The 24,342-nt window shown below is 36.4% G+C and overlaps 1 protein-coding gene across 1 annotated transcript in view; it reads left to right on the top strand.

The window, feature by feature from the left end:
* ZMAT1 (zinc finger matrin-type 1) overlaps window positions 1-24,342 on the top strand; it is a 56,292-nt gene that overhangs the window by 959 nt on the left and 30,991 nt on the right. The gene's annotated exons all lie outside the window — the stretch shown is intronic.

The raw sequence follows: 24,342 nt of genomic DNA, 5'->3' as shown, positions 1-24,342 counted from the left end.
CTTTAAGGTGGTTTGGCTTTTAGTAAGTACTGTTGTACCTACCAACACATAGTACTCCTAACATTAAAATATATTTCTTGATTATGTCAATATAAGTGATCTTTAGTTAACACAAAGTACTATATACTTGTAAACCGCCTACTAATAGCAAACTGTAAAATGTGCCATTGAAATGTATTTTAAAGCAATTTTGGAAATATTCTTAGATGGTGGAGACAGATTCCACTGCAGAAGATCTCAGTAAAGCATTTGCCATACTAAATTTCATAATTAATTTCCAGTATTTGCTGTTTCCTTATGTTTCTAACTTGCCTCCAAAGAGAAAGATGGTAGACTCCAAAATAGAGTAAAATAATTTAATTTCCTTTTTCTTAGTAGGGCACTCCATTAAAATTACTTCAAAAAATAATTTCTTCTTCACATTCTTAAGTAATAACCCCTGTGCACTGTTTATAACCTTTCACACCTTTCACTTTGGAGGAATGGCAAAGCAAAAAAAAAAAAAAAATTCTTAGAATATTTGCTATAGGCACATGACATAAATGCCACTTACTAAATATGCAAGTTAGAAATACACTGTTAATATGATGATGTTTTATTTATCAACTCTGTTACTAAAGGCAAACTTTAAAAGACTAGTGCAGTGGTTCTCAACCTTCCTAATGCTGCAACCCTTTAATAGAGTTCCTGTGGGTCATGAGCCACAGGTTGAGTACCACTGCTCTAGTGTCTTCAGTCAGCCTAGATTTGTACCATTGTTCTGGCATGAAAACATAAATTCTTCTGGATTTTTAGTTTTGATATAAAAATTTCTGTCCATAACCAGCAAGTAGGAAAGAGCAGTTTTATAGACATTAAAATCACAATTCAATTTAGCTCTCATGGCCTAGTCACAGTAAGGTTTAGAAGTAGTATCTTATAGAAAAAATGGCTTTTTGCCTGGCTGTATAATTGGTTTGGTTGCAGTATCTTTGACTATATGCAGATATCAAAGGCTTTAAGAGATTTAAGTTTAAAAGTAGCAGAAATAGCTATTATATCAATCAGCAGTAAAATGAGAATCCTGGTGTAAGAGTCTGTTAGAATGAACGTAATTCTGTTCTGTTGATAATTAACACACGGGACATTGTAACCCTGAACAGGACACAAGCTTTCTGGATTTAAGTTTTGATACTTCTGAAATAGGGGGGTTGAACTAGAGAAACTCTGAGGTTGATTTTAGATCTGAAAGAACCATGATTTTCCAGTTCTTGTTGATACTCTTTCGGTGGCATTTCCATGGCTGTCCACTAGAACAGTAATTCATAAATCACAAAATCCTTGACTGATATTTATCAACTGACACCCAATGAGTAATGAAAGGTGTGTGGACTTAGTGTTGAGACAAATTTACTAGGATTTGAAAAATAAATATAATTGTTAGCTAAAAATTCCTTCATTTTAGCTAAATATCCTTCATTAATCATTCATCCAAACTAAAATTCTCTCACCTTTTCACTTAATACAGGGTAATTTTTTGATATATCACACTGTCCAAAACACTGTTAGTCCTCAAAATATTTCTCTTTACATATTTATAAAGGCCAGGAATGATTTCCAGTTATGATAGTGGATAAAGGAGAAGAGAAAAATGTTGCTGCGTGTTGTGCCATTATCTTTTGGTTGCTTGTTTTTTCTAAGTCTTAGGAGATTGCTGTAAAAGATGTCAAAGAATTGTCAAGATTCAATTATCACAAATACACCCCTGATAGGATCACTAAAAGTTGTTTGAAAAAGCATTCATTGATCCATTTTCAAAGGTAGCTAACACTCTTGAGCATCTCATGTGTCTTGGGGTTGGTAACGAGCAAATGTCAGTGGAGATTAGAAATTGCCAAGCAGGAAATATTAGAAGCTTTCAAAGATTACAAATGGGATATTGAGCAATAAACTTAAAAACAAAACCAACAAGATAAATGCCAAGTGGATGGAAGAAATGCCACACGAAAAGACACATATACACTCGGAATTCTAAGGGGAGTCATGAAATTTTTATACTTCATATTTCATTAAGTGAAGTTTTTCAAAAATGTTTAAAGGCTCAAAAGTGAATTTTCGTCCAGTATTGATTTTCTGGTATACCCATAGTAAAAACCAAAACAAAAGTAAACAAAAATTCTTGTTTATTTGCTTCTTCCCATTAAGAAAAAAATACCAAATAGATTCTCTTTTAGATTGGTGGACTTTCAGGTTTTTAATTTAGTTATTAATCTGTTTAAATTGCAAATACCTAACAAAGCTGAGAGGTTTGGGACGGAAAATGAGAGGTTATTCCAAAACATGAATGAAAGGAAGTGGGGTCCAGATTCTGTGAGGGCAACTTGGCCTTTATTCACTCAGATGCAAGCCGGCTAAGTTCTAAAAAGAAGGCAGAACCTGGGTTAAGGCTGAGTGGGAATATAAGAGTTGGGGGAGAGGTAGTGATTGGCGCACTCTTTCCTTCCTAGGCGGGACTTTCAGGCATTCATTATTTCCTGGGTAGGATGTGGGAGGGTTTTATTTGGGTGGGTCCCTACATTCATTCAGTAAAGTGTCTATTCAAATGACTGGAAGTCCACTATAAGAAAATTAAAATTAACCTTTCATTTATTAAGAAATAATTTATTGAACAACTGTATATGTGTGTGCCAGCACTATGCTTAGTGTTGAGAATATACAGCCAAATTGGGTATAGCTATACTAAAGAGCTCGATAGAAGTGCTTGATAGAAAAATTATAAAATAAATATGTTGGGGAAATGCAGTTTTGCATATAACCAGTCAGACTCTTGAACTATCAGGACCATTCTATTGCTTATTATAAATCTGTACTGTATAGGCACACTAAAGTATGTTATATTTAAATCTAATGTTGGCGTCTGGGAGGAATAATTAGTAAGCTGTTAGAATTAAGTTTTAATTCTCTGTCTTTGGTAGATTGAGAATGGAGAAAGATTAGTGACTATTTTTTAGTTTGGGACTCTTTTTCTTTATTAGCTATCAAATGTGTGAAAATACTAAACTTGTTGCAAAGAGGAACTTAAAGCATTCCCTCTGCTATGTTTATTACATACCTGTTAGGGTAAGAACTTGGATATTTTTCCATATGAAACCAGTTTTGCAGATCCATTCTCATTTGCTAACCCGTTGAGATGAATGGCATGTATTGTTGGCTTTCTGAGGCAAAATAGCTATCAAGGGATCAAATAAACTAATGGATTCAGTTAATGACTTTACAAGCCTGACTCCAGTGCTCACTGCCACAAAGTGCTTATGATTATGAAGGTCAAGGACTTAGTTTAAATAAATACAGTGTAAATACTTAGCATATAACTACTATTCCAAATGATATTGTTAATTCTGTTGTAATTTGTAATTGTTAGCATGCTTTAGGAAATCATTCATTGTGATAATCTGTGTAAATAGCTAAAACTTGCCAAACTTTTAAATCAGGTACGAATCTGGTAACCTGGAAAAGTAAGGCTACTAGATAGCCTTACAGTTCTGAGTATTCAACATTCTGATATGTACACATTTGCGTTTCTACCACAACTATTGTTCAAGAATATGTAAATGAGTGTTACCTTTAGGAGAAAGAGTTAAAATGCTTTTCCCAGTCACCTGTAAGTTACTGCCATGTTTTACTAATTCTTTTTATTTTATTTTTTTTTGGCTTCAGAATATTTTTTTATTTTATTAAATCATAGCTGTGTACATTAATATGATCATGGGGCACCATACACTATTTTTTTTTAAATTTTGTTAAATCATGGCTGTGTACATTAATGCGATCATAGGGCAACATACACTGGTTTTATAGACCGTTTGACACATTTTCATTACACTGGTTAACATAGCCTTCCTGGCATTTTCTTAGTTATTGTGTTAAGACATTTATATTCTACATTTACTAAGTTTCACATGTATCCTTGTAAGATGCAACGCGGGTGTAATCCCACAAATCACCCTCCCTCCGCCCATCCTCCCCCTCCCTCCCCACCCTCTCCCCCTTTCCCCTGTTCTTAGGTTGTAACTGGGTTATAGCTTTCATATGAAAGCCATAAATTAGTTTCATAGTAGGGTTGAGTACATTGGATAGTTTTTCTTCCATTCATGAGATACTTTACTAAGAAGAATATGTTCCGTCTCCATCCATGTAAACATGAAAGAGGTAAAATCTCCATCTTTCTTTAAGGCTGCATAATATTCCATGGAGTAAATTACCACAATTTATTAATCCATTCACAGATTGATGGGCACTTGGGCTTTTCCCATGACTTAGCAATTATGAATAGGGCTGCAATAAACATTCTGGTACAAATATCTTTGTTATAATGTGATTTTTGGTCTTCTGGGTATATACTTAGTAGAGGAATTATAGGATTGAATGCCAGATCTATTTTTAGATCTCTAAGTGTTCTCCAAACATCTTTCCAAAAGGAATGTATTAATTTGCATTCCCACCAGCAGTGTAGAAGTGTTCCTTTTTCTCTACATCAACTCCAACATCTCTGGTCTTGGGATATGGGCTAATCCTACTGGAGTTAGATGATATCTCAAACTAGTTTTGATTTGCATTTCTCTGATGATTAGAGATGATGAGCTTTTTTTCAAATGTCTGTAGGCCATGCGCCTATCTTCTTCAGAGAAGTTTCTCTTCAATTCCCTTGCCCAGCCTACGATGGGAATCATTTGTTCTTTTCTTGCTTATACATTGGAGTTCTCTCTGGATTCTGGTTATTAAACCTTTGTCGGAGACATAACCTGCAAATATTTTCTCCCATTCTGAGGGCTGTTTGCCTGCTTTGCTTACTGTGTTCTTGGCTGTGCCAGAGCTTTTTAATTTGATAAGGTCCCAGTAGTGTATTTTTGAAGCTGCTTCAATTGCCTGGGGGGTCCTGCTCATAAAATAACGCCCAGACCGATTTCTTCAAGGGTTTTCCCTGCACTCTCTTACAGTATTTTTTTTATTTTTTTTTACTAAATCATAGCGGTGTACATTAATGCGATCATGGGCCACCATACACTGGTTCTATAGACCGTTTGACACATTTTCATCACACTGGTTAACATAGCCTTCCTGGCATTTTCTTAGTTATTGTGTTAAGACATTTACATTCTACATTTACTGAGTTTCACATAAACCCTTGTAAGATGCACCCCAGGTGTAATCCCACCAATGACCCTCCCTCCGCCCCCCTCCCCACTCCTTCCCCTCCCTTACTCCCTTACCCCTATTCTTGGGTTATAACTGGGTTATAGCTTTCATATGAAAGCCATAAATTAGTTTCATAGGAGGGCTGAGTACATTGGATACTTTTTCTTCCATTCTTGAAATACTTTACTAAGAAGAATATGTTCCAGCTCCATCCATGGAAACATGAAAGAGGTAAAGTCTCCATCTTTCTTTAAGGCTGCATAATATTCCATGGTGTACATACACCACAATTTATTAATCCATTCGTGGATCGATGGGCACTTGGGCTTTTTTCATGACTTAGCAATTATGAATTGGGCTGCAATAAACATTCTGGTACAAATATCTTTGTTATGAGGTGATTTTTGGTCTTTTAGGTATATGCCTAGTAGAGGAATTATAGGATTGAATGGCAGATCTATTTTTAGATCTCTAAGTGTTCTCCAAACATTTTTCCAAAAGGAATATATTAATTTGCATTCCCACCAGCAGTGTCGAAGTATTCCCTTTTCTCCACATCCAGGCTAACATCTCTGGTCTTGGGATTTTGTGATATAGGCTAATCTTACTGGAGTTAGATGATATCTCAAAGTAGTTTTGATTTGCATTTCTCTGATGATTAAAGATGATGAGCATTTTTTACATAGGTCTGTAGGCCGCGTGCTTGTCTTCTTCACAGAAGTTTCTCTTCAAGTCCCTTGCCCAATCTGTGATGGGATCACTTGTTCTTTTCTTGCTTATCTTGCTTATACGTTTGAGTTCTCTGTGGAATCTGGTTATTAAACCTTTGTCAGAGACATAACCTGCAAATATCTTCTCCCATTCTGAGGGCTGTTTGCTTGCTTTACTTTCTGTGTTCTTGGCTGTGCAGAAGCTTTTTAGTTTGTTCAGGTCCCAGTAGTGTATTTTTGAAGCTGCTTCAATTGCCCGGGGGGTCCTCTTCATAAAATACTCACCCAGACCGATTTCTTCAAGGGTGTTCCCTGCACTCTTTTCTAGTATTTTTATAGTTTCATGTCTTAAGTTTAAATCTTTAATCCAGTGTGAGTCTATGTTATTTAATGGTGAAAGGTGTGGGTCCAGTTTCAGTCTTCTGCCGGTTGCCAGCTAGTTCACCCAGCACCATTTATTAAATAGGGAATCTTTTCCCCACTGAATGTTTTTAATTGGCTTGTCAAAGATCAAATAATGGTAAGTAGCTGGACTCTTCTCTTGGTTCTCTATTCTGTTCCAGACATCTACTTCTCTGTTTTTGTGCCAGTGCCATGCTGCTTTGATCACTATCGATTTATAGTATAGTCTGAGGTCTGATAGCATGATTCCTCCTGCTTTGTTTTTATTTCTGAGTAATGTCTTGGCTATTCGAGTTTTTTTCTGATTCCATATAAAACGAAGTATTATTTTTTCAAGATCTTTAAAGTATGACAGTGGAACTTTAAGAGGGATTGCATTAAAATTGTATATTGCTTTGGTAGTATGGACATTTTAACAATGTTGATTATTCCCAGCCATGAGCATGGCATGTTTTTCCATTTGTTAACATTTTCAGCTATTTCTTTTCTTAGAGTTTCATAGTTCTCTTTATAGAGATCTTTCACGTCTTTTGTTAGATAAACTCCCAAATATTTTATTTCCTTTGGCACTACTGTGAATGGAATAGAGACCTTAACTGTTTTTTCAGCTTGAATATTGTTGGTATATATAAAGGCTACTGATTTATGAATGTTGATTTTGTAACCTGAGACACTGCTGTATTCCTTGATCACTTCTAAGAGTTTTGTAGTAGGATCCCTGGTGTTTTCCAGACATACAATCATATCATCTGCGAAGAGCAAAAGTTTGATCTCTTCTGACCCTACATGGATACCCTTGATTGCCTTTTCTTCCCTAATTGCGATGGCTACAACTTCCATTACAATGTTAAAGAGCAGTGGAGACAATGGGCAGCCTTGTCTGGTTCCTGATCTGGATAGAAATGATTTCAATTTAATTCCATTCAATACGCTATTGGCTGTGGGTTTTCTGTAGATGGCCTCTATCATTTTAAGAAATGTACCTTATATACCAATTTTCTTAAGTGCTCTGATGATGAAGGGATGCTGTATAGTATCAAAAGCTTTTCTGGATCAATTGAGAGAATCATATGGTCTTTGTTTTTTAATTTTTTTATATGCTGAATTATAGTTATAAATTTACATATATTGAACCAGCCTTGAAAACCTGGGATAAAACCGACTTTGTCATGATGTGTAATTTGTTTGATGTTTTGTTGTATTCTGTTTGTTAGGATCTTGTTGAATATTTTTGGATTTATATTCATTAGTGATATTGGTCTATAATTTTCTTTTCTTGTTCGTTTTTTTCCTGGTTTGGGTATCAGGGTAATGTTTGCTTCATAGAACGTGTTGGGTAGCGTGCCTTCTTTTTCTACATTTTGGAACAGGTTTAGTAATACAGGTACTAGTTCTTCTTTAAAGGTTTGGTAGAATTCTGACGTGAAGCCATCTGGTCCCGGGCTTTTATTTTTAGGAATATTTTGTATGGTTGATGCAATTTCAGAACTTGATATTGCCTGTGCAACATTTCCGCTTAATTCTGTCTAATTCTTGGAAGGTGACAAGCTTGCAAGTATGGGTCAATTTCTTTCAGATTTTCATATTTCTGAGAATAAAGTTTCTTATAATATTCATTAAGTATTTTTGAATTTCTGAGGAGTCTGTTGTTATTTCATCTTTGTTGTTTCTGATTGGTGAGTTTATAGATTTTACTCTTTTTGTCCTGATTAGGTTAGCCAAAGGTTTATTTATTTTATTTATGTTTTCAAAAAACCAACTTTTTGATTTATTGATCTGTTGTATAATTCTTTTGTTTTCAATATCATTTAATTCTGCTCTAATTTTGGTTCCTTCTTTTCTTCTACTGAGTTTGAGGTTGGAATGTTCTTCCTTTTCCAGTTGCTTGAGATGTCCCATTAAGTTGTTAACTTCCTCTCTTTCTGTCCTTTTGAAGAAGGCTTGCAGTGCTATAAATTTCCTCTAAGGACTGCCTTTGCGGTATCCCAGAGGTTCTGATAATTCGTGTCTTCATTGTCATTTTGTTCCAAAAATTTGGCAGTTTCCTTCTTAATCTGATTTGTGACCCAGCTATCATTCAGCATAAGGTTATTTTACTTCCATGTTATTGTATGAGTATGCAGTTTCCTGTTGTTACTGAGTTCAACTTTTATTGCATGGTGGTCCGAGAAGATGCAAGAAATGATTTCTATTCCTTTAAATTTACTGAGGTTAGAGTTGTGACCTAAGATATGATTGATTTTTTAGTATGTTCCATGGGCTGATGAGAAGTATGTGTATTCAGTTTTGTTGGGATGAAATGTTCTGTAGGTATCTGTTAAATCCAAATGTTGGATGGTTAGGTTTAAATCTAAATTACTTTGCTCAGCTTCTTATTGGAGGATCTATCCAACAATGCCAAAGGAGTGTTGAAATCTCTGACTGTTATGGAGCTGGAGGAAATCTAGTTGCTCATGTCTGTTAAAGTTTCTCTCATAAATTGAGGTGCATTCTAGTTGGGTGCATAAATATAAATAAATGAAGTCTCATCATATTGAGTATTACCCTTAACAAATATGAAGTGATCATTCTTATCCTTCCTTAGTTTTGTTGGTTTAAAGCCTATTGTGTCTGCAAATAGAATTGCAACACCTGCTTTTTTCTGATTATCATTTGCCTGAAATTTGGACAACCATCCTTTCACCCTGAGTCTATATTTATCTTTTTAGGGAAGATGTGACTCTTGTATGCAGCAAATATCTGGCCTATGTTTTTCTATCCAGTCATCTAACCTGTGCCTCTTTTGAGGACAGTTTAAGCCATTCATATTAATGGAGAATATTGATAAGTCTTGTAAAATTTTGGGTATTGAGTTTTTTGAATGTCCAGTGGATGGTTTTAATCCTTTCGCCACTGTGGACATTGGAGTTTGACCAAAAGTTTCTGAGTGAGTTTACTTTTGTGGTAGAGGATTGGGCTGGTCATTATGGAGGCTAGGTCTGAGAATATCCTGAAGAGCTGGTTTGGTTATGGATAATGTCTTCAACATTAATGTACGTCATTAATGTATTTAATTTCTCCATCATAAATAAAACTCAGTTTAGCTGGATATAGAATCCGGGATTGAAAGTTATTTTGCTTTAACCCTCTTCTGGCTTGAAAAGTTTCAGCAGAGAGATCTGCAGTCATTCTAATATTCTTCCCTTTGTACGTAATGGATTTCTTACATCTGGCTGCTTTCAGAATTTTCTCCTTCATATTATCTTTAGTGAAGTTAATAATGATATGCCTGGGGGATGTCTTATTCGGATTGAGTCGTGCTGGGGTTCTGATACTGTCTGCTATCTGAATTTCAGAATGTCTTGGCATGTCCAGAAAATTCTCTGTCATAATTTCATGGAGAAGGGCCTCTGTGCCTTATGAGGCCACTTCATCACTTTCAGGGATTCCAATTATGTGGATATTAGCCTTCATCAAATTTTCCCAGAGCTCACTGAGAGAATGATCCATTTTTGCTCTCCATTTCTCTTCCTCTTTGAGAGTTTGGGAGCCTTCAAAAGCTTTGTCTTCAATGTCAGAAATCCTTCTTCTGTTTGTTCCACTCTGTTACTAAGGGATTCTACTGTATTTTTCAGATCTTTGAGGGCTGCAAATTCTTGCTTCAGTGTGTCAAAATCTTTGGTGGTTTTGTGTTTAAATTCATTAAATTCTTGAGACAACTTTTGAATTTCTCCTCGAATTTCTAATTCCAACTTTTGAATTGCTCCTTGAATTTCTATTCCCAAATTTTCCTCCATTCTGTTAATCTTGTTTGCAATCCAAATTGTGAATTCGATATCTGATATCTCGGCCAGCTGTTTATGACAGGGACCTTCAGTTACATCTGCCATATCTTTTCTTGGGGGGGTTGATCTATTCTGGTTATTCATGTTACCAGAGTTTTTCCGTTGATTCCTCCCCAAGATTATTTTTCACCATTTTATTTTTCCCCCTGGAGCTTTGTCGAGGACCCATACAGTGGTATGGCCTGAGAAACTGGGGACCTATTTGGTGTGGTGAGGCTAAGTGGTTCTGTCTTGTTTTCAGCTGGTCTCTGTCCGACCCTAGAGAAACAGTTACTCTGGGTTGAAGTCTCAGCTGTGGAGAAATGCCAGCAATTAAGTCACCCCGCCCCCCAAAGGCAACAATTGGAAAAGGAAAATCAAACCTTCCTACACCCACACACCCAGGGCACCACTTGAATCATCCTCGGGCGATTGACTCAGTTAAAAGGTCCGAATCAATTGTCTCAGTCAGCACCTGTCTCAGGTGGGAGAGTTTAAAAGGTGTCTGGCAACTGGATCGCAGGGGTCTGGTGACACTCAGATATGACTTGCTTCAGTGCTCCATGAACCCAGGAGGACCCACCCAGCAAATAGATTAGTCTGGGAAATTTGATGCCTCCTTCCCCACCTTGCACCTCTGTCACACCCAGTCATTTATAGCCCTGCAGGGCTCTGACCCAGTTGCATCTAGTGAACAGATATTCCAGGGGTTTGCACCTGCCTGAATCACAAGGAAATCTATATCTGCTGTACCAGGCCGCTGCGCTGTACCTCTATCCATCCGGGGGATGTAAGGCCTGACAACCTCAGGCACTTGATGGTGGCTGGGGGGTTTTCCCTCAGTTCCAGCCCCGCCCTGCCCCTGATTGCTATTACTGACAGAACAGAACAGAATAACTTTGCGGGAATTTGTTTCTGTCCCTGCTAAATTCCCCTGCAGAATACAAGCTGGTTTGAGGTCCCAGAGCCTGCGCCTCATGCCCTGTGTTTGCTTCTGCAGGTTTGTATTGGGTTAGCTGTCAGTTCTAGCCTCCTGCCTTCCTTTGTCCATAAATTGACAATCCCCTGAGGGCCGGGTGCGTCTTAGGCTTAGTAAAGCTTTCCTCTGGGTCAGCCCCAGTCCTTCAGGGAGAAGGTACTTTCATCTTTTATTTTTTCCATATTTAATTTAACTTTATTTCTTGGTAAAATATACATACCATAAATTTTGCCATTTTAAGTATACAATTCAATGGTGTTAAGTATATTCACCTTGTTATGTAATGTTCATCATTATCCATATCCAGAACTTTATATCATCTGGAACTGAAACTCTGTATCTACAGGTCATAATTTTGGTTATATGACCTAATTTCTCTACTCTGAAGAACTTTCTTATGTGTCTAATACCTGAAGAGTAACATATATTTAAAATTATGCTGAATTTGTTAACAGCTGACAACCTGAGGAAATAATGGCTTATTAGGACAACAAAGGGATAGCATAACAAAGAAATCTTAGCCATTCATACTCTGAGTATAAATGGAATTGTCCATTAAACATTGTTTCTATTTTTTCTTTTTCACATCCTATTATTTTAAGCCCTCTATTATCAGGTTTAGGTTTTCTTCCCCTTTTGAAGCTAGTTTGTGCCAATATTTTCTAATTTCTCATCACTTTCTTTATGTTAAAATTCAGAGAAATGGTGTTGGCACCAGAAATTCCTATGTGTTTTAAAGACAGTATATCCCAGTCCATATTTGAGAATGTGCCATTGTGTCATTAAGATCTCACTACCAAATTTCACTGAAATTGGCTTTGATTCTGAGCATAAAACCTTGCTCCTCTATATATCTTTTCTAAGTTTATAATAGCTTACAAAATTCAAATATAACAGTTGTGAAGTACCATGTTAGAATTATTAAAACATCTTCCTAAGATTAACCAGGAAGTACTTATCATGTTCACAGATTATTTTTACAGATAAGAGACTTTACAACATTAATTTGATATTCTAATATGTAATCTATTTATATTTTTAATTCTAGCTCTCCTAACTTTTACTGAATTTGGTTGAAAGATATAAGATCATTTGCTATGAATTTATTGGGGGGGAAACTGATTTATTTATACCTAATCATAAATATTACTTAAAAAAATTCTTTTTAACACTAGGTATAATGACTAACACATTATACATCATATAGAAATGCCATGTAGATTTTTGCAAAGAAAAATTTTGGACAGAACAAGATTTAGGGTTAGGACATGGGCAAGGAAATGAAGATAATGGAGGAGTAAGGAAAGACATATTGGGACTCTTTGATTTTTTGTTGTTTTTTTAGGCGTTTCAAAATCTGTACAGGTGCTGATTAAGGGTATCCAGCCTTTTTTCATCTCTGTCACACATTGGACGAAGAACAACTGTCTTGGGCCACACATTAAGCATATAAACATTAACAAAAGCTAATGAACTAAAATAAACTCCATGCATAATTTTCACAATATCTGACACCTTAGATGAGCAAAGCACTCCTTACATAATACACATGTAGCAGATCACAGGTTGGATACCCCGGTTTGCGACTTATTTGGAAGTGGCTAATATGTTTGGGTGTTCTGTTAAGTGCCCTACCAAAATTTTGCTTCTATGTGTATTCCTGTCTAAAATACAACTTTCTTTCCGTTGATCACCATCAACCCCATATAAAGTCATTTACAAAAGATACTTTAGAAATAGAAATCTGAAAGGCTGACGTATATCCTTAGTCATACCTTAGTTAGTAGCGGGTGACAACTGTAATGCAGTCTTTGGTTCTAGTGCTTTTTATAACTCTTAACTGTTTTTGGAATTAAGATTCAGTATAAACCTATATTTAACAACCAGCCAATAAAAATACATTTGTATTGTAATCATTTAAGGAAGAAAAAAAAAGAATGTGAATAAGAAAATGAAAGAGAAGATAAAAGTCCTCAAGTTTTTTCAGATGTGCCTTGGTTCCCATTCATACCAGAATGATCTCCTAAGTTCCAGAACATTTACTTTACTTCCTGGCTTGTAGTGAATGCTCAGCAAACATTAGTTCTTGTTCCTTACAGCCAAAGTATCTGCTCACCTGATCTTGGATGGCTACTCCCTGAGATTGACCTTCCCTCTAGGCCAGCAGTTCTCGTCCTGTGGGTCCGCGACCCCTTTGGGAGTTGAACGACCCTTTCACAGGAGTCCCCTAAATACATCCTGCATATCAGATGTTTAAATTATAATTCATAACAGTAGCAAAATTACAGTTATGAAGTGGCAACAATAATTTTATGGTTGGGGGTCACCACAACATGAGGAACTATTAAAGGGTCACAACATTAGGAAGGTTGAGAACCACTGCTCTAGGTCTTCACCCTGAGAGAGACTGAAAAACACCTGTACTATCACCAGTTTCCTCTCCCACTTTTAGAAGTGGCTATAGACCATTTATTTCTCTGAGTCCAAAAACCATGTCTGAAATACTGGGAGTGAAGGTGGGGTAGGTCTCTAAAGACACATTTAATTATCATTTCTTGTGAATCAGACATGTTTCTTACATATGCCCAGCCTTCCTTCCAAGAGGAAATCTTTCATTCAAAATTTTGGCCTAGCTTCTCGACTTGTTGGCGCTCGATTGAGGAGTGTAGCAGAGCTACTTCTGGTGCCGGGACCCATTTCCGGCTGTTCTAATTGAAGACGACTTAAGCCTTGCTGGTTCGGTTCTCTCGTTTCTTTGGCCCACTCTCCACTGTTGGAGCCCGGAGTGCAGGAGGCCCGAAGGCTATTTAAAAAAAAAAAAAAAATTGGCCTTTATAAGAACTGTCATGGAAATTTGGGGCAGACTTTGATTTGAATCCTGACTCTGACACTTAGCTATGTAATTTAGGCCAAACTGCCTAACTTCTCCAAGCCTCCTCAGGTATCACTTTTGATCATCACATTCATGTCAAATTTAGGGGAACTACAACCTGAGGAAAATTTGGCTACATAGATTTGCCTCTGAAATATACCCATTATGTAACTTTGTTCTCAGTGGAAAGCCAATTCCATTAGCCTTGGGGCAACAGACTCAAGATCCAAAAAGATATTGAAAGGCTGGAATTATTGGTTTAATCTAGGTAAAATTTAAATGGAACAAGTGCAAGTGTATATTGGGTCTTTTCTGGGGTTCAGAAAAGTTCCTATCTGTATAACTGTGTCCTGGGGGGGGACATAGTTTAACCAGGTCCAGGTGAAAAACAACCAGGTATTTTAGTCAAGTTAACTGAACATGAGTCAGCAGTATGCTATCATCACCAAAAGGTGAAGCCATTGCATGCTACGTTAATAGAAGATAAATATTCAAAATCAGGAATTAAATATATTTAACATTACTGAACTGTACATTTAAAAATGAGATAGTAAATTTTATTTTATGTATTTTTTAGCACAATTTAAAAAATAAGTGATTGATCGCATTATGCCTGTTTGTTAATGTGACACTATAAAGGTGATTCTGTTCAGGTTACACTTTGAGTGATAGGGATTTAGGAAAACTAATAAGAGGACTAGAAATCATGCCATACGAAGGAATTGGGATTAATTCACAAAAGGACTAAAGAGGGAAGGAAGGAATAAATCCTTAATAACTTTTAAAATATTGAAGGATTGCCATTTTAGAAAGTTTATACTTTCTGTATCTTCAAGGAATAAAACTAGGACCAGTGGATGCTCTAGGATGGTGGTACTCAAAGTATGTTCTTGGACCATCAGCAGTTTACCAGCATCACCAGGGAACTGGGTTTTTAGGAGGTTTTAGGTTTTTTGTTTTTTGTTTAGACAGTCTCACTTTCTTGCGTTCAGTAAAGTGCTGTGGCATCATAGCTCACAGCAATCTCAAACTCTTGGGCTTAAGCAGTTCTCTTGCCTCAGCCTCCTAAAAAGCTGGCACTACAGTGCCCGCTACAGTGCCTGGCTGTTTTTAGAGATAGGGTCTTGCTCTGGCTCAGGCTGGTCTCGAACCCCTAAGCTCAGGCAATCCACCTGCCTTGGCCTCCCAGAGCACTAAGATTACAGGCATGAGCCTCCACACCCACAGGGAACTTTCTATAAATATACATTCTTCAGCTCCATCCGAGAACTACCAAATCAGAAATTCTGGGGATGGAGTCCAGTAATCGCTTTTAAAACCCTCCAGGTGATTCTGATACACATAGAAGTTTGAGAACCCCTACTCTAGGAAGACACGTTTCAGTTCAATGAAAACACTTGAAAGTTAGGCCACTAAAAAGACAGTAGTGGTTGTCAACCCTCAGTATGCAACAGAATAATTTAGGAAGCTTTACTAAACAAAACAAACAATGAACTGTACCTGAGAATCTCAGAAATTCTAATTACTTGGTCTGGGGTGGAGCCTGGGCATTGGTATGTTTTAACTGGTGATTCTAATATGTGGCCAGGGTTGAGAATTACCAGAGTGAAAGGTTGAACTAGATCACTAGATTGGCTCTTTAAGAGATTACTACTAAACACAGGTTGCTGGGGAGCCTGTTTAAAAACTGATTCTTGGGCCCCAACTCTCTTAGAAATTGAAATAGATTTGAAGTAGTGCCAAAAATACTTACATTTAATCATCTTTTCTTTCTTTCTTTCTTTTTTTTCCCCAAAAATCTCTTCAGGTTAGAATAAAGTATAATTTAGCTTGGTAAGGACCATTCTAGGTGATAGGACCCTTATGTCAGTCAACTTAGTCACCAAATAGATACTGGACAGCTAGAATGTGTAATAATCACAGCCTGCCCTGTAGGGCAGTGATTCCCATCATAGTTGATCATCAGAATCACTTGTGTATGAATTGAACCACCCACAGTGATTTTGGGTTTAATTCATCAGGTATGGTTTTGAAAAGCTGTGCATGTGAATTTGATATAAACCCCTGCTTAAGAATGACTTTTATGTGAGGATTTGTTCCTGAAAATTTAAGAAGATTTAAGCATATTGGAATTGATTAAGAGAGCACATTATTTAGAGAAAATTAAGGTAAGTTCTTTTAAGTACATTTTAAATGTGAATCATTACTGCAGTATTTTTTCTTAATGTTATATTTTTATGTATTTTAACTTATGATTCACCAAAGTCAAAGCATCAACATATTGATTTTATTACATTCACAAAGAGAATTTGCCACTGACAGCTGTAAATTAATTTATTGGCTATAAAGTAATTATATAAGGATATAATTGTAATAGATCTAAATGCTTACTCATACTCATAGCAAGTTTCAAGCTCAGTCTTTAATACGTACTTAGTTTTGATAGATATGCCTCTATTCTTTCCTTCATTTCTTCGCTCACTTCCCCTCTTCTGGTTCAAGCCTTAAGCCTGCTATTGTCACTCCTTTACTCCTGTTGAATGCAGAGTTAAATTCAAATGCCCTAATGAAACCTGTCATAATTTGTCTCCATTTCAAGATTTCTATTATTGTCCTTCATACTCTTGCCTTCCCTGAAATACCTTTATTCCACTCTTATTTGAATTTTGCACATTTTTTAAAGTTTAGTTCAAAATCTGTTCTCCTCTAGAAACCCTTTCCCAAACTTCTCAGCAGGAACACACTGTACCTTCTTATGTCTCATGGTACTTACAATATTTTGGTATTGGGATCATATTTCTTTCTATACACATCTTCCTTACTGAATTATAAATTCATTTCCAATTGAGACTAGGAGTTATTAATTTAATTTATCATTTCCAACATGTGTAACAGTTACGTATGTGACAAATTATTTTGATTTCACTGAATCCCAATTTCCTAGCCTTAAGAAATATAGGAAGTGCCACTTTATCTTGCACATGTCTTAAAGCCTTAAAGGGATAATTTGTCATCTTGTTTGACACACAGGGGCCCACAATAAATGTTTATTCTTTCTTACCTCTCCAAAATACCTATACCATAGTACTTTGTTTTTTTTTTAATTTGTAATTAAATCAAATTAATATGAGGGTACAATTTTTAGGTTACATTGTTCTCACTTCCAGGGTAAAGTTCCATTTATGGAAGAGCCCCTCACCCAGGTGGTGTGTTATACACCCTCATGATGTGCACATTAGGTGAGATCCTGCTTCATGTCCTCCCTCCTTCTGCCATATGTCCTATCCCCTGCCCCCTCTTGTTCCCTCTACCCCTGAACTGGACTGTAATAGTGTTTTATTGTTTTTTATGGACATGTAATTGTCTATATATTGATTTCATATTAATGGTATGGAGGACATTGAATATTTATTTTTTTCATTCTTGTGGTACTTTACAAAGAAGAATGTGTTTCAACTCCAATCAGGTAAATGTAAAAGATGTAAAGTCTCCATCTCTTTAATGGCTGAATAATATTCCATGATATACATGTATCACAGTTTGTTGATTCATGCATGGGTTGATGGGCACTTAGGTTGCTTTTATGACTTGGCAATTATGAATTGAGCCACAATAAATATTCTAGTGCACATGACTTTGTGGTAAGATGATTTTTGTTCTTTGGGGTAGATACCTAGTAATGCGATTGCAGGATCAAATGGAAGGTCTACTTTTAGATTACCATAGTACTTTGAAACTAAGATCAAAATACCAGTAAAGCTAAATGATGCCCAGTGGCATTGAGGTTATGAAGTAGGAAGAAGTTGAAAGGAAGGAGTAGATATGAAATAGTGTTATAAGCTAGAATTGATATGAATCAGTGATTTGCTAGGATGAAGAATGGCTAAGATTTTAAGCCTAGGAACATAATGCCATTTGATAAAGAAAATCAGACCAAGAACTTGGTTGAGAAAATTAGTCAAAAGCAGTAAGTCTAGGGAATACACATGTTACTCTAAAGGAAAAGTTACAGGGGTGCCATTAATTTAATGTTCATGGAAATGATTTGGAACACCATTAATGAATGGCAAGGTTAAAAAAAAGGTCTTGATATTTACCAACCTGAGTGTCAGTTTCAAACGTTGACTATTAATAGTGGAGAAATCTGTAACTAAGAGTTGATCTAGGAGAGAAACGAGTGTTAAATTTTAGAAATTATTGAACCTCTAAGTTAGTGTTAGGTCATTAAATATGAAATGTCCAATTGTGAATCAAAAGTTCAGTTTATTATATCTCGAGCAAGATGCAGTACACTAAAAGTATGTGCCTAGGCTCAGCGCCCTTAGCACAGTGGTTATAGCACCAGCCACATACACAGAGGGTGGTGGGTTCGAACTCTGCCGGGCCAGCTAAGCAATAATGACAACTGCAACAAAAAATAGCTGGGTGTTGTGGCGGGCACCTGTAGTTCCAGTTACTTGGGAGGCTGAGGCAAGAGAATCGCTTAAGTCCAAGAGTTTGAGGTCGCTGTGAGCTGTGATGCTATGGCACTCTACTGAGGGCAACATAGACTCTGTCGCAAATAAATAAATAAATAAAAATAGCAAAGTATGTGCTTAAACTATCCACACAATTTTGCTATCTTAATGGTAATTTGTTTATGCAAAGAAGCAAGTGGTGATAAAATCAGGAAAGGCATTTTTCCTATAGCTTGTTGAGAATTGAATATTTTCCCTTTCAAGAAGTGGTCCACAGCAGGGTCTACATGTCAAATCTATTAAGTGTAGAGTATAAATGTCTTAACACAATAATTAAGTAAGTGGGGTGAAGGCTATGTTAACCAGTTTGATGTAAGCATTCCAAATTGTATATAAAATCAGCACATTGTACCCCATAACTGCAGTAATATATACATGATTTATGTATTTATACTTAATAAAAATAAATAAATAAATATTTTTGAAAAGAAGTGGTCCAAAGCCTGGAAGTAGATGTAGTCAATTGCTGCAAGATCTGGTGAATAATAGTGGATCTCAGAGAGTTTCCAAGTCCAGCTTCTGTAGTTGGAGCAATGTTTGTGTGACATCTGGTCATTGTCTTATAAGAAAATTGGGGTCTGTTGAACAATCGAAGGTGCTTAATCCCAAGTATCCTCATCATTTCATCCAATTGGTTGCAGTGGATACCCGCTATAATCAATTGACCAGATTTCATGATGTTGCAGTGAGTGAATAATACCAGCACTGGACCACCAATCAGACAACATTAGCTTTTCATAAAGAATATTTGACAATATGATTGTCTTAACACAATAACTAAGAAAATACCAGGAATGCTATGTTAACCAGTGTGATGAAAATGTGTTGAACTGTTTATAAAACCAGTACATGGTGCCCCATGATCACATTAATGTACACAGCTATGATCTAATACTAATTAAAAAAAAAAGAAAGAAAACAATTGGAGCAGAGGTCTAGGCTAGACAAAACAAGATTGGATATGATCGTCAGCCAGTCATGTCAGACTGGGTGACAGACACATGGAGGTTTGTTATACTATTTCATTCTAATATTTTATGTATTTGATGTCTTCCATAATAAAAATTATAAAACAAAAAAAATAAAAAGGGGACAAATGCAAGTAAAAGTGATTAGGGATCATTAGGAGCTCTTGCATACCGTGGGTTGTAACATTAATACTTAGTGTAATTCAGTATTACACTGTGCATTAAAATTGAAAAAATTAAAAAAAAAGAATATTTGGATTTGGACCACAGTTTTGTCACTTCTTATGTCACCATTGTGCTGAAGTTGCCTTTTGTTTTCTTTCTTTTTTTTTTTTTATTGCTGGGGATTCATTGAGGGTACAATAAGCCAGGTTACACTGATTCCAATTGTTAGGTAAAGTCCCTCTTGCAATCATGTCTTGCCCCCATAAAGTGTGACACACACCAAGGCCCCACCCCCTCCCTCCGTCCCTCTTTCTGCTTCCCCCCCATAACCTTAATTGTCCTTAATTGTCCTCATATCAAAATTGAGTACATAGGATTCATGCTTCTCCATTCTTGTGATGCTTTACTAAGAATAATGTCTTCCACTTACATCCAGGTTAATACGAAGGATATAAAGTCTCCACTTTTTTAATGGCTGAATAGTATTCCATGGTATACATATACCACAGCTTGTTAATCCATTCCTGGGTTGGTGGGCATTTAGGCTGTTTCCACATTTTGGCGATTGTAAATTGAGCTGCAATAAACAGTCTAGTACAAGTGTCCTTATGATAAAAGGATTTTTTTCCTTCTGGGTAGATGCCCAGTAATGGGATTGCAGGATCAAATGGGAGGTCTAGCTTGAGTGCTTTGAGGTTTCTCCATACTTCCTTCCAGAAAGGTTGTACTAGTTTGCAGTCCCACCAGCAGTGTAAAAGTGTTCCCTTCTCTCCACATCCACGCCAGCATCTGCAGTTTTGAGATTTTGTGATGTGGGCCATTCTCACTGGGGTTAGATGATATCTCAGGGTTGTTTTGATTTGCATTTCTCTAATATATAGAGATGATGAACATTTTTTCATGTGTTTGTTAGCCATTCGTCTGTCATCTTTAGAGAAAGTTCTATTCATGTCTCTTAAAGGAAATGTTACTTCTGTAATAAGTTGTATTGCCACCAAAGGATAATACTTACTTTTTAAAGATTTTATTTTATTTTATTTATTTTTTTTTTATTAAATCATAGCTGTGTACATTAGTATGATCATGGGGCACCATACACTTGGTTTATAGACTGTGTGTGTGTGTCTTTCTTGTAATTTTAATGTTATTTTTCTTTTTTTTTATTAAATCACAACTGTATACATTGATATGATCATGGGGCATCATACACTCGCTTCATAAACCATTTGACAGATTTTTATCACAGTAGTTAACATAGCCTTTCCGGCGTTATCTCAGTTACTGTGCCAAAACATTTACATTCTACATTTACCAAGTTTCGCAAATACCCCTGTAATATGCACCACAGGTATGATCCCACCGATCCCCCTCCCTCTACCCACCACCCCCCCTTTCCCACTTCCCCCTATTGTTAAGTTGTAGCTGGGTTATAGCTTTCATGTGAGAGTCCCAAATTAGTTTCATGGTAGGGCTGTGTACATTGGGAACTTTTTCTTCCATTCTTGAGATACTTTACTAAGAAGAATATGTTCCAGCTCCATCCATGTAAACATGAAAGAGGTAAAGTCTCCATCTTTCTTTAAGGCTGCATAGTATTCCATGGTATACATATACCACAATTTACTAATCCATTCGTGGATCGATGGGCACTTAGGATTTTTCCATGACTTAACTATTATGAATTGGGCTGCAATAAACATTCTGGTACAAATATCTTTGTTATGTTGTGATTTTTGGTCTTCTGGGTATATGTCCAGCAGAGGAATTACAGGATTGAATGGCAGATCTATTTTTAGATCTCTGAGTGTTCTCCATATATCTTTCCAAAAGGAATGTATTAATTTGCATTCCCACCAGCAGTGCAAAAGTGTTCCCTTTTCTCCGCATCCACGCCAACATCTCTGGTCTTGAGATTTTGTGATATAGGCTAGTCTCACTGGAGTTAGATGATATCTCAAAGTAGTTTTGATTTGCATTTCTCTGATGATTAAAGATGATGAGCATTTTTTGATATGTCTGAAGGCCGTGTGCCTGTCTTCTTCAGAGAAGTTTCTCTTCAAATCCCTTGCCCAGCCTGCGATGGGATCCCTTGTTTTTTTCTTGCTGATGCGTTTGAGTTCCCTGTGGATTCTGGTTATTAAACCTTTGTCAGAGATATACCCTGCAAATATCTTCTCCCATTCTAAGGGCTGTCTGCTTGCTTTGCTTACTGTGTTCTTAGCTGTGCAGAAGTTTTTAGTTTGATCAAGTCCCAGTAGTGTATTTTTGAAGCTGCTTCAATTGCCTGGGGGGTTCTCCTCATGAAATACTCACCCAGACCAATTTCTTCAAGGGTTTTCCCTGCATTCTCCTCTAGTATTTTTATAGTTTCATGTTTTAAGTTTAAATCTTTAATCCAATGAGAGTCTATCTTAGTTAATGGTGAAAGGTGTGGGTCCAATTTCAGTCTTCTGCAGGATGCCAGCCAGTTCACCCAGCACCATTTATTAAATAGGGAATCTTTTCCCCACTGAATGTTTTTAATTGGCTTGTCAAAGATCAAATAGCGTTAAGTAGCTGGATTCATCTTTTGGTTCTCTATTCTGTTCCAGATATCTACTTATCTGTTTTTGTGCCAATACCATGCTGTTTTGATCACTATCGATTTGTAGTAAAGTCTGAGGTCTGGTAGTGTGATTCCTCCTGTTTTGTTTTTATTTCTGAGTAATGTCTTGGCCATTCGAGGTTTTTTCTGATTCCATATAAAACGAAGTATTGTTTTTTCAAGATCTTTAAAATATGACAGTGGAGCTTTAATAGGGAGTGCGTTGAAATTATATATTGCTTTGGGTAGTATGGACATTTTGATAATGTTGATTCTTCCCAGCCATGAGCATGGTATGTTTTTCCATTTGTTAATATTTTCAGCTATTTCTTTTCTTAGAGTTTCATAGTTCTCTTTATAGAGATCTTTCACGTCTTTTGTTAGGTAAATTCCCAAATATTTCATCTTCTTTGGCACTACTGTGAATGGGATAGAGTCCTTAACTGCTTTTTCAATTTGACTGCTGTTGGTGTATATAAAGGCTACCGATTTATGAATGTTGATTTTGTAACCTGAGACGCTGCTGTATTGATCACTTCTAGGAGTTTTGTAGTGGAGTCCCTAGTTTTTTCCAGATACACAATCATATCATCTGCGAAGAGCGAAAGTTTGATCTCTTCTGACCCTATATGGATACCCTTGATCGCCTTTTCTTCCCTAATTGATGTGGCTAAAACTTCCATTACAATGTTGAAAAGCAATGGAGACAATGGGCAGCCTTGTCTGGTTCCTGATCTGAGTGGAAATGATTCCAATTTAACTCCATTCAATATGATATTGGCTGTGGGTTTGCTGTAGATAGCCTCTATCAGTTTAAGAAAAGTCCCTTCTAGACCAATTTTCTTGAGTGTTCTGATCATGAAGGGATGCTGGATATTATCGAAAGCTTTTTCTGCATCAATTGAGAGAATCATATGGTCTTTGTTTTTTAATTTGTTTATGTGCTGAATTACATTTATAGATTTACGTATATTGAACCAGCCTTGAGACCCTGGGATAAAACCAACTTGGTCATGATGTATAATTTCTTTGATGTGTTGCTGGATTCTGTTTGTTTGGATCTTATTGAATATTTTTGCATCTATATTCATTAGTGATATTGGTCTATAATTTTCTTTTCTTGTTGGGTCTTTTCCTGGTTTGGGGATCAGGGTGATGTTTGCTTCTTAGAACGTGTTGGGTACTCTTCCTTCTTTTTTTACATTTTGGAACAGATTGAGTAATATAGGTACTAATTCCTCTTTAAAGGTTTGGTAGAATTCTGACGTGAAACCGTCTGGTCCCGGGCTTTTCTTTTTAGGGAGGTTTTGTATAGTTGATGCTATTTCTGAACTTGATATGGGTCTGTTCAACATTTCCACTTGATTCTGGTTAAGTCTTGGAAGGTGGCGTGCTTCCAAGTATCGGTCTATTTCCTTCAGATTTTCATATTTCTGAGAATAAAGTTTCTTGTAATATTCATTAAGGATTTTTTGGATTTCTGATGAGTCTGTGGTTATTTCATCTTTGTTGTTTCTGATTGATGATATTAGAGATTTTACTCTTTTTTTCCTGATTAGGTTGGACAGAGGTTTATCTATTTTATTCACCTTTTCAAAAAACCAGCTTTTGGATTTATTGATCTGTTGTATTATTCTTTTGTTTTCAATTTCATTTAATTCTGCTCTAATTTTGGTTATTTCTTTTCTTCTACTGGGTTTGAGGTTGGAATGTTCTTCCTTTTCCAGTTGCGTGAGATGTCCCATTAAGTTGTTAACTTCCTCTCTTTCCGTTCTCTTGAGGAAGGCTTGCAGTGCTATAAATTTCCCTCTTAGAACTGCCTTTGCAGTGTCCCAGTAGTTCTGATAGTTTGTATCTTCATTGTCATTTTGTTCCAAAAAATTGGCGATTTCTTTCTTAATCTCATCTCTGACCCAGCTATCATTCAGCATAAGGTTATTTAACTTCCATGTTTTTGTATGGGTATGCAGATTCCTGTTGTTACTCAATTCAAGTTTTATTCCATGATGGTCCGAGAAGATGCATGGAATAATTTCTATTCCTTTAAATTTACTGAGGTTAGACTTGTGACCTAAAATGTGGTCAATTTTGGAGTAAGTTCCGTGGGCTGATGAGAAGTATGTGTATTCAGTTTTTTTGGGATGAAATGTTCTGTAGATGTCTGCTA

This window comes from Nycticebus coucang, chromosome X (genome assembly GCF_027406575.1).
Source record: "Nycticebus coucang isolate mNycCou1 chromosome X, mNycCou1.pri, whole genome shotgun sequence".
NCBI lineage: Eukaryota > Metazoa > Chordata > Mammalia > Primates > Lorisidae > Nycticebus > Nycticebus coucang.
Note: the sequence above shows the minus strand (reverse complement) of the source record. Positions and strands in the feature narration are given on the sequence as shown.